General features: G+C 47.4%; 1 long non-coding RNA gene across 1 annotated transcript; it reads left to right on the forward strand.

The window, feature by feature from the left end:
• The first annotated feature begins 3,202 nt into the window (after window positions 1–3,202).
• Window positions 3,203–11,281, forward strand: LOC120248972. The gene is made up of 3 exons (XR_005532729.1): window positions 3,203–3,302; window positions 10,579–10,724; window positions 11,221–11,281. It is a non-coding gene; the product is annotated as an uncharacterized LOC120248972 (long non-coding RNA).
• The last annotated feature ends 540 nt before the right edge of the window (window positions 11,282–11,821 follow it).

An 11,821-nucleotide genomic window follows, 5' to 3' on the forward strand; every position in this document is an offset into this window, starting at 1 on the left:
GGGGGGATGGGCATGGAGGAGGGCACTTTGGGGATGAGCACTGAGTGTTATGTAGAAACTAATTTGACAATAAACTATTTGTAAAAAAAAAATAAATAAAAAAAATAAAAAAAATAAAATAAAATTATCAACCACAAAAAACAATGACATATTCCTGGATATATACACTTTTGAAATAAAAATAAAGTACATAATAAAAAAATAATAAAATTATATGTATTTTAAAAATCTCAGTGTTTACATCAATTTGGATCTAAAATTCTATAACAGAATATGGGATTTGAGAGTTGTATTTCAAAGGAATAGTAAAGATGTTAACTGTTAAAACGTTGGTATGTTTGCATACATGTATTTTCCTGGAGAGGAAAGCCACACCTTCCATCAGACTCGCAAAGGAGCCCATGGCCCCGAAAGAAAGTGAAGAGCCATCGTCCAGTGAGTCTTGGGGAAGACACCACATGGGAGAGGTCCAGACTTCTCAGAGCCACCCTAGATCCAGAAGATACTCTACACACTTGTCCCCTGGTGTCTGGAGTCAGCGTCACCAAGTTGAAGGAGCAGAAGCTGAGCTAAGCAGTCAGAGACAGTCCCCTCCACGGCCCTTGCTTAATGCCCCACACCTGGGACCAAGGAAAATAGTGGCTTATGTCAACCCACCTGACCACAAGCTGAGTCCAGGCCCTAAAAGTAGCTAAAGATTCTTTAAAAATTAGTTCAGGTGCCTGAGCAGCTCAGTCAGTTGAGTGTCCGACTTTGGCTCAGGTCATGATCTTGCAGTTTGTAGGTTGAAGCTGTGCATCGGGCTCTGTGCTGACAGCTCCGAGCCTGGAGCCTGCTTCAGATTCTGTGTTTCCCTCTCTCTCTGACCCTCCTCCTCTCATGTTCTGTCTGTCTGTCTGTCTGTCTCTCTCTCAAGAATAAAACATTAAAAAATTTTAATAATAAAAAATAGTTCAACACAAATGGAGTCTTCTAGCTCCTTTCAAACGGGTAGTATGATTGTTTTTCTAAATTATATCATAGCGATTTTTGCCAGAAACAGTTCTCAACTTTGGAATCCTGTAGCCCAAACCTGTCTCCTAAGCACAGTAAACTAAAATAGAAGAACAGACACGGCTGTCCCTTCAGTGAATTTGCTAACTACTAACTGAATCTAATGGAAATATATTAAATTATGGAAGTATATTGAAATTGCCAACATTTGGCTACATAATCAACCTAGACCTACATTTTTTCAGTAAGAAAACAACTAGTAAGAACGTTGAAACTATACACAATGACCAGTTCAATTTAGCTCTCATTGAACTGATTGATTGTGGTTTTAATGGAACGACAAGACGCAGAAAGTTCGATGGTGTGGGTCATCGTTCTGTGAGCCTCCTGCCCCCTTCACCTCCCACTGTGGGAGGGAGCGGTGCCCTGGCCCTCTGGGGACACGCGGCCATGGGACGGGCTTTGCCTATGGCTTCGGGAGGCCCGACACAAGCACAGGTCTTCCGTGTGTTGTCTGTGTGGCTAACCTCTTGTGCTCTGCTCATGCCCCAGAAGAAGAGTGAGACCCCAGGGACCACTGCCCTTCCGCCGCAGGCCTGGGCCACCACCGTGAGCGCGTGGGATAAAGGGGGGCTGCTGGGAGCAGCTGACTTAGGGAAGCCTTCTTACGCCTCTTTATTACGGCTACAACTAACAAATTCTTTTTTTTTTAATGTTTATTTTTGAGAGAGAGAGAGCTTGAGTGGGGGAGGGACAGCGAGAGAGGGGAACACAGAATCTGAAGCAGGCTCCAGGCTCTGAGCTGTCAGCATGGAGCCCAATGCAGGCCTCAAACCCACAAACAGTGGGAACATGACCTGAGCCAAAGTTGGACACTTAACCGACTGAGCAACCCAGGTGCCCCTAACAAATTCCTCTTGATGCCTCTTGCAGATCAGAAAAGTTGCCCCAGCCAAAAGAATGCCTTTGCATCCTAGGTGAGCCACGTAGAAAATCTGAGCTCTGACACCTGGGTTATTTCAGTTGTTTTCCCTCAAAGAAACAGGAGAGATTGTCATCTGCCTGAAAACTAGATTCAGAGCCTAGAAATAAATGTTTCATGATAAACAAGAGACCTTGGTAAACACCCAGTAGAGATTTATAATTGATGAGGAATAGGCTTGGGTTCTGGCAAGCTCTTGTGGATTCAAGTGATAAGGAGTCCATTCAGTTTACTGGCTTCTTTTTTTTTTTTAATGTTTATTTTTGAAACAGAAAGAGAGAGAGCCAGAATGCGAGAGGAGGAGGGGAGGGGTGCAGAGAGGGGGACACAGAATCCGAAGCAGGCTCCAGGCTCTGAGCTGTCAGCACAGAGCGCAATACGGGGCTCAAACCCAGGAACCGTGAGATCATGACCTGAGCCCAAGTCAGATGCTTAACCAACTGACCCACCCAGTTTCCCAGTTTATTAGCTTTTAAAGTTTGAGTGCTCTTCCAGGTGTTTGAGGGCTGATGTTAAGATTCAAGATTGTTCAAGTTAAAATGTGACACAGAATCGAAGCCATATATGTGAAAAAGAAAATCTAAATTAGCGATGGTTAACTGTTGTGCCTTTAAAACTTGCTTTGTGTGAGGGGCCCCTGAGGGGCTCAGTCGGTTAAGCCTCCGACTCCTGGTTTCTGCTTAGGTCATGGCCTCACGGGTCATGAGTTCAAGCCCTGCACCAGGCTCTGTGCTGACAACGCAGAGTCTGCTTGGGATTCTCTCTCTCTCCTTCTCTCTCTGCCCCTCCCCACCGTCTCTCTCAAAAATCAATAAATAAACATTTTTAAAAATTGCATTGTGTGAGGGTAGGGAGGAAGACATTTGCTTTTAGGGAACCAAAAAAACAGAGTAGAGATAAAATCGGGTGCCCTTCTTGTCTTTCAGCAGAGGGGATCCCCCTCCAAGCCCCAGTGCTCAAACAGAGGCAGTACCACTGAGACCCTGTCCGAAGCACCCAGGTTTGTTACTAGGTCATAAACAGGAGCGGCAAGTCCATTATTCTGTCTCAGGTCCTATTGTGCTCTGCATAAGGAGAGAGGGATGAGGGTGGGAAACACCCAGGCCATTTGCAAAGGCCAAGGTCAATGGCTGGCTTTCCCCAGCCTCCCGCCACCACCCCCGCCCCCCCCCGCCACCACCCTGGACATGTTTGAGGCTCTAAGGTGATACCCTGGTGCCTGCCATGTGGGCCGGCCAGTGGTGCTGCCTGTGTGATGCCGCCCACAGTGGTGCTGGGCGTGAGCTGGAACACTAGTCAGACCGTCTACACCTGCACTCTGGCTAAGGTGAGGTGGGGTGTGGGGGGCTGTGGCCGAAGAGCTTGCTCAGATTCAGTGAGCTCACGGAGACCAGTGGTTCTCGAAAAGTCATCGTGAGGCAACCACATCAGCCTGACCTGGGGCGGGGCACAGACACAGGTCCTGGGGCCACACTCCGACCTGCTGGCCCAGGGAATCCAAGTGGGGGAGGGGCGCACTCCATCTCACGTGCCTGCAGGGGACTCCCCTGCGGCCAAAGTCTGGCACAGATGTGGGTGATGCTCTGTGCTTGACACATGTAAGCATGCAGCTCGCTGTCTGGGGGAGAAATACTTCCTCTGTCGGGATGGCGCTTGTTATGTTTATTACCAAATATTACCGTATTTATTATCATTATCATGATTATTGTTCTCACACAGCAGCAACAGAGTCTGGAGAGGGCAAAGCAGAAAGCCTGGAGCCTGCTTACATTTTTCTGTTTGTTTGTTCGTTTGTTTTTAATGTTTATTTATTTTGAGAGAGAGAGAGAGAGAGGCAGAGTAAGAGGGAGAGAAAAATCCCAAGCAGGCTCTGTGCTGTCAGCGCAGATCCCTGCCCAGACCCGAACTCACACACCAGGAGATCATGACGTCAGTGCAACCAGGAGCCCCAGCTTAACGGACTGAGCCACCCAGCCCTCCCCCCCCCATGCTGAACCGTCTCCCTAGTGGGTTTGGGGAGGAGCAGCTTACACATGCACAAGCCGGACGGATTTGCGTCTGGAGAGCAGTGAAGTATGGTCACCCCCCACCTTCAGAGCTAAAATGAACCTCATTCCAAGGCAGACACCTTTTTTCCCAAGTGAGGACAAAGGGACATTTTCCATTAATTCATGTGAATCCGTGTGTAGTTGCTCCGTTTCTCCTGCTCTCCCTCCACCCCCACCTTGGGCAGAAGATTTTATGGACAAACGATGCAATCCTTGTTTCTGCTACTCCCCAGTGACAGGCCTCATGCGCAGGACACCGTCCCCAGGCTCCGATGCAGGCAGCCACAGATAGCAGGTGTCCTGGGCGCGCGCCCGGGTGAGGTGACCCTGCCCTCCACCCCACTAATCTGTAAACTAAAGAGAAACTGCCTTCATTTTGTTTTCTTCTTCTTAATCTCTGTGCAAGTGCCTCTTCCTCTGGCCCTCCGGTCACCTCCAGCCCCGCGCCTCCCTGGAGGCTCCCTGGAGGCGGCAGGCAGATGGAGAGCACTGGGCTTAGTAAAGCTCACGGGCACGTGCTGCCTGGACTGGGTCCTGGAATCACCAACACTTCGGCAGAGCAAGCCAGCGGCACCAGCAAGCTTTGCAGAGAGGCTTGTTTCTGTATTTTCATTGTTGCATGATGTTCTGTTCATTAAAAATTTTCAAAACAAAATACATGCACCAAGAAAAGCCATCGCCCTGCTTGTCTGCCTTCCCCCAGGGGAGTGCCTTGTAAGGCAGGGGTGAGAGCTACTGGGCTCCAACGAGAGTCGGCCTGCACCTGTGGTCTTCCTTTACCTGCCATCTACCCACACCTGAGGTCTGCCTACACCTGCAGTCTGCCTGCACCTGTGATCCGCTGCACCTGTGATCCATCTGCATCTGTGCTGCAGGCTCTTTGCAGAACGCTGGAGATGTGGACGTGAGAGGTAAGGACTATACATGCTTCCTAGAAATGAATTTAATCTCAGTAAATTTCAGCCATTAAATGTATCTGCAACTTGCAAGCCTGAGGTCAGAGGCTATAAGCAAAAGTATTTTTGCTTTGGCTATAAGTAGAAATCATAAGAAACTACAGTAAAACCTTGGATTGCGAGTAACTTGCTTTGCGAGTGTTCTGCAAGACGAGCAAACATTTCTAAAACTTTTAACTTGATAAACAATGTCTTGCAATATGAGTTGTACATGCCACCAAATGTCACATGATCACAACTGACCCAATGGTTCTTGAAATTCGCTTTGATAGATGAGTGTTTTAGATGACAAACGTGTTTCTGGAATGAATTATGCTCGCAAACCAAGGTTTTCCTGAATTTACAAAGGTTCACACCCAGCTGCATTCTCTCCCTGTGACTGCCTCCAGTGCAGATCAGTTCCAGAAAGGCTGGGTTTGCAGGCAGAGTCCCAGATGCCACCTTCATCATCCTTGGCCCCAGAAATTCAACACCTGGATGGCTGCTTCCGAAGGACACAGAGGTCACCACTGCTCATGGGGCTGTGGAACATTTCATGACACGATCCTCATACGAGCCTTGTGGAGATGAATGGTCCGCCCTCCCAACTGGCCACCGAGTTCTACCAGCAGCCATTAGTGCACTGCACCTGGCCTCCAGCCTCACCTTGTAAATATATCCCTTCCAACAGGCCTTGAGAGAGAAGAGGGGGACCCTGTCTTTTTCTGCATTGGGGAGGCACACAATCACGTGTCCTGGGCAATCGGTCACCCTGGGGCCCTTGCTCCTATTCTCCCACATCTAACTCCTGTAACGTTAAGGGCACCCACCCCTTGAGGGAAGAAAGGCATTGTCCCTGGGGAGCCGGTGGAGCTTGGAAGTAGATGGCGCATTCGTGTGCATAGAGTCCCGTGGAGCGTATGCAGGATTCCTATCTATGAACACGAGCAGGACAGCCCTGGAGCCGTTTGTACAGGGCCACACTGCAGGCCTGATTCTGCCCCAACAAGTTTGCTGCCACCTTCCTCGCCAACACTCTTCCCTTCCTCCTTCATCAGGGAAGCAAAGGAAGAGAAGGAAGTGAGTGCCTAGCTAGGTACAAGCTAAACACGATTCCTTTGGTCCAGAAATTAAGACCATGAAATTTACCCCTTTTCCGTCAATCAAATGTGCTTTAAAAAAAAATAAGTATAGCCCACACAGTGTACAAATGATGAAGAGGTCACCAGACAGGCTTACCTAATGTTAATATCAAGTAAGAAAAATATGTATCTCTCCTACCTCACATTAACTAAATCACGGAAGCATTTCTATGAGCAAAGCAATAAAAGAGGGAGAGGAGATGGAATCAGAGAAACCTATAAAGATGATTAAGCTTGTTAAAATAAGAGCTGTTAATGGAATAAATAGCATGGGCACTAAGTGCAAATCGACAGCATCTTTCTGAGACTCAGATATTTGCGAGAATGAAAATTCCGCTATTGATTATATTTAATTATTGAAATCTCTCCCCCAAATGAAACGCAAACTAGTTTTCTGGATGACAGACTGTTATTAACTTCTGCAGCTAAATAATCTCAGTGACTATCATGCATGGAAATGGAAAAATCATTTGCCTTTTTATATTAAAACAATACAAATGAGACAAAATGACATGGTGATGTAAATCAACCCATTAAAATATAAGATACAGCTGCAAAGAGATGTTATCCTATGAGAGGCACTTCAAAGCGGAGCTTTCAGAGCCTGGACGTGCACACAGATATACGTGAAGGGGGTCAGAGGTGTATGGCTGTGGACAGCCCTGCAGATGGTCCGTGGCACCAGGCGTGGCCTAGTCTCTCCTCTCCATGGCACCCCAATCTCAACCTCTTCCTGCCTCCACTTCCAAGCTCTGCTCACAGGAAAATTGAGAGCTGCATGAAGGATATCATGAGTCATAAAGATAAAAACTAACAAACAAATAAACAAACACACACACACAACAAACCAGGAGAATTTGCATTTTGGTGAAAGACAAACATTACTGCACAGCAATGTGTCCTAGAACAAGAGAATTTTAGGAGCCACAAAAGTGAGCTGTTCACGGATTGGAAATGGGGTGGATATGAGGGACGGAAACAGGGCCTTATCCAATGTGACCCATCCAGGATTTCTGCTTCGATGCAGTCACCCACTAACAATTGCCTTCCCTGCACTGGGGAGAGGAGAGGGGAGAGAAGAGAATGGATTAGTTTTTTTACTTCAACTGCATTCTTTTCTTTTTTTTTTAAAATTTTTTAATGTTTTATTTATTTCTAGGAGAGAGAGAGAGAGAGACAGCGTGAGCAGGGGAGGGTCAGAGAGAGAGGGAGTCACAGACTGAAACAGGCTCCAGGCTCTGAGCTGGCAGTCAGCACAGAGCCCGACGCGGGGCTCAAACCCACGAACCACGAGATCATGACCTAAGCGGAAGTCGGACGCTTAACTGACTAAGCCACCCAGGCGCCCCACTTCAACTGCATTCTTATCATCAGATTCAAGTCACACACAGAGAATTTTGCCTGCACTGATGTTAATTACTATAAATCAATAGTAAAATCATTATAATGTAAAAAGGGTCACAGACTATGAGTCTGGAGTTCTCTCTTGTACAGCAAGAGAGTGGACGAAGAATTGAATATGAGAGAGGCTAATGTCTGGGAGAAGACAAGAGCCCCGAGCAGGGGTTTTGTCTCTGTATTAATTAAGCTCACAAGATATTACCCACATGGCAAACGTGAAGAAAACAAGATCTTACGCATATGAGTGTGGAGAAAACAATCAGACAGCAATCATTAACTTGTGTGTGCAAGAGGCAAAGGGTCTGGGGAACGCGTGGAGTTTGTGATCTAAGCACAGTAGTATATTAGTGTCAGATGGAAAGCACTTTCCTGCAAGTGATATAACAAGTTACTCATGATCCCATTACAATATCCCCCTGGCTAACATTGGGCATTTTCACCCTCTATTGGCAGCTTTCCTCCCTAAGCTTTTTTCTAACCCATTTATGTAAGTAGAGCCTATTTTCCCACAAATCAAGAGTGCTGAGACCTGGATGTAAGGGAAAAAAAACCTAATTAATGGGGTGCCTGGGTGGCTCAGTTGGTTAAGTGACCAACTCCAGCTCAGGTCATGATCTCACGGCTTGTGAGTTCGAGCCCCACATCAGGCTCTGTGCTGAGAGCTCAGAGCTTGGAACCTGCTTTGGATTCTGTGTCCCCTTGTCTCTCTGCTCCTCCCCTGCTCACGTTCTGTCTCTCTCTCAAAAATAAGCATTAAAAATAATAAACTGAGATTTTGCATTCTGTGTTATACAAAATTTTAAAAGAAGATTTTTAAAATGTATCAGGATATACTTTGTCTTCAGGCAGTTCCAGAGCAATGCTACAGGCTATATAGAACTTTAATTTATATTTTTAAATATTCAAAGGAATCCCCATAAATCACTTTCATCAAATATAGGTATTAGTGATTCCCACAAGACCCACGAGTCACTCTGACCTTAAGATAAGGTGCCTGCTTCTCAGTGTTTTTCTCAATTAACTTCATAAGCTTTCATTTGGCTTCATGGCCACAGCATTAATGAAATGAGAGCTTGTGCACAGATATCAATTCTCTGCCTCCTGCCCAGACACTGTAATTTTGCATCAACCCTTTTTGGAGGTGGGAGGTAGTCACTCCTCAAACACTAACACGAAATCCCTGCTAATGATATTGCTTTAAATAAATGCTGCAGGGAGTGCCGGGGGCCCAGGTCACCTGTCCCCATACCAAGTCCCTGCAAGGGCAGAGTGGCAGCCGGCCAGTCCACTGTGAACAAAGTGAGAAACCATGTTCTTGGCTCCCACTGGAACAGGGAATGAGCGATCAGCGTGTCTGGTGCTGGGCTTGGCCCACGATCCACAAAGTGACAGCGAGGCCTGTGTGCTGAGGTTCATGGGTGTCTGAGATTTAAGTAGATTTACTGCAGGTCCCACCTGTCTGCCCATGGGCCTACTGTTCCAGCATCAGCAATGAGCGGACGTCTTCGGAGAGTGGCAAATGACTAGGGATAAATCACTCAGGAGGCATCGAACGGTGATCTCCTGAGGTGACAAAGGCTTTCCTCTTTCCCATGTGCATGTGTTCCAGCCGACTGAGGTGAGCAGGGAGGGGTCCATCGCCTTTTACACGTTAGAGAACTAATGTCCACAATAATGGAGCTGCCCTTTGCCCCCGCCCAGCCTTCCATGGAGGGCATGGTGAACCCATCACGTCCACCATAGTTCTTCGATCTGAGGGCACAGTGACGTGACCAAGCAAGGTCCCTGCTCTCATGATGCTGATATTCTAGAGGAAGCAGGCAATGAACTTGAAAATGAGGAATGAGATCATTTCAACTAGACGCTAGTGCCCTGACAGATGAATAATGAGGCCAGGTTTCCTGTAAAAACTACTTTAGACACTAGGAAGGAGACAGTGGATCTGAGACTTAAACAGAAAGGTAGGAGTCACCAGAGTGCTGGGAGAAAGCTCAAGGCCAAGGCCCTTGGTGCCAAAAGTCCCCAAGTGGGAGTCAGCATGACACCATGAGGTTACAGTGATACCTACGGGGTGTAGAGCCCAGTGAGCAAGTGGGAGAGTGGTCCCAGGTGAGTCCAGGTGAGTCCAGGTGGAGACTCAGGGGGTGTCCATGTGGGGCTCCAATTGGGGTTCCAGGTGCATACAGATAGGGTCCCAGGTGGGCAGGGAGGACCCTCATCCTTATTATTCCAGGTGTTATGAGAAGCCAGTAGTGGGTTGAAAGTAAGAGATCCACTTGATCTTTTTTTTTTTTAATTTTTTAAATGTTTTACTCATTTCTAAGAGAAAGTGAGATAGCGTGAGCATGGGAGGGTCAGAGAGAGAGGGAGACACAGAATCCGAAGACAGGCTCCAGGCTCTGAGCTCTAAGCACAGAGCCCAACGCAGGGCTTGAACCCATGAACCGTGAGATCGTGACCTGAGCCGAAGTCAGACGCTTAACTGACTGAGCCACCCAGGCGCCCCCCTCCCCCACCCTTTTTTTTTTTTTAAGATCCTTCTAGCTTCTGTATGGGAATAGCTCATGTTAGTAAGAGTGCAGACAGGGACTGTTAGAGGTAAGGAGCATGCAGAAGAAACCAGGGTAGAGACACGTCCCAAGTCCCGACCACCTTCCCTGCCTCACTCACCACACTGCCTCCGAGCATGGATGGGAGACCTTGACTGTTCACATGCAGCTCTGGAGCAACCACATCTAAGACGTCATTGTTTCACAACCAGTTAGAGTCTGATGCCCACAGACTCTAGGACAGGAGGGAAGACTAATGGCAATGAGTGAAGGGGCAATCCCAGTACCTCCGAAACCTTCTCCTGCTGACAGAGGGGACCCCTCACTTTCATGAATTGGGAGCGGTTAATAAATACGATGAGAATGCAGAGACTTTCTGTTCTCTGTATGACTAACTGAAATGAAATAGGAAAAAATCAGCATGATATGAGCGAATAAATGGTTCTTACTTATCAAAAGCCCCAAATCATGGCCAGTCCATCAGACTCCTAGAGGTCTCTTGCATCTTGGTATTATTTTCTATGCTAGTCTCTGTCAAGAACGTCTATACCATAAGACGACTTTCCAAGAGAAAGGATCTACAGGGCCCCGAAGGATGCACAAGCCAAGGGGATGAAGAGAACAATGACTGGGAATGCTTTGCTCTTGTTCTGGCTCCTTCCATTTTGGACAAGGTAATATTCAGAAGGGGGGACTGCCCAACTGACCTTTTGCAGATGCAGAGGTGCCCCCAGAGCCTCTGTTCTGGCCTGGATGGGGGATGAACCTGGGGTTGCTGTCCAGTGCTGATCAGCTCGCATTTTCTGGAACTTGGGGTTGAGCCTTGACCCCACAGCAACGCACAACCACATGTCTGGGGTCACTGGTGTCAGCAGTACCTTCGGGCATGAACGTCTCCCTCCTATGTCCTTTTTTTAAAAAAGTTTATTTTATTTATTTGTTTTGGGAGAGAGAGCATGAGCAGGGGAGGGGAAGGGACAGAGAGAGAGGGAGAGAGAATCCCAAGCAGACTCTGTGTTGTCAGTGTGGAGCTGGATGCAGGGCTCGATCCCATGAACTGTGTGGTCATGACCTGCACCGAATCCAAGAGTGGGACACTTACCTACTGAGCTACCCAGGCACCCTCCCTCCTACATCTTATGTGCGAATCTCTGCTCTCTCTCTTGCCAGGATGAACTCCACACAGGCTGCCTGACCCTCACCCCACCAGTAGATTGGACAATAAACTAACATTTCCTAACCCGCCTTTGCCCCACCCTTGATTAGAAACTATCTTTAATTAAAGCACCGCATCAGAATTCTGAGCCAATTTCATCCTGGCTCTCCTAAGTGCTTTGTACAAAACATTAACTCTGGAATCTCATTACACATTTGCAACCCCTGTGACAAACATAAATGATAATTTAGCTCTAATGCCTTCTTGAGCAAGCCATATTTTTAAAAGGCTCATGGATAGATAATAGTAACTTACTGAGGGAAATGTGTAAGTGTTGGATTTATTGGTCTCTACTTTTCAAGGAAAGAGTCTGAGCAGGGGGAGTAACATCCGGAGGAAACCCTCTCGAGTAGACATCAGACAGTTCCTGGCTGCCATCCACCTGGAAGCCAGCGTTCCTGTGGCATGGCCAAGTCCTTAGGCACCAACAACAGACAGGTGGGCAGTAGCATCCCTGATTAGCACAGGAGAGTCAGGCTCTGAAATTATGTTGCTAATTTGCTCACAGAAGACGGCCTCAAAGGATCTCTATTTCAGTGTTGGAGAGGACCCTTC

The sequence above is a fragment of the Hyaena hyaena genome, unplaced genomic scaffold (genome assembly GCF_003009895.1).
Source record: "Hyaena hyaena isolate Hyena2069 unplaced genomic scaffold, ASM300989v1 scaffold_617, whole genome shotgun sequence".
Taxonomy (NCBI): domain Eukaryota; kingdom Metazoa; phylum Chordata; class Mammalia; order Carnivora; family Hyaenidae; genus Hyaena; species Hyaena hyaena.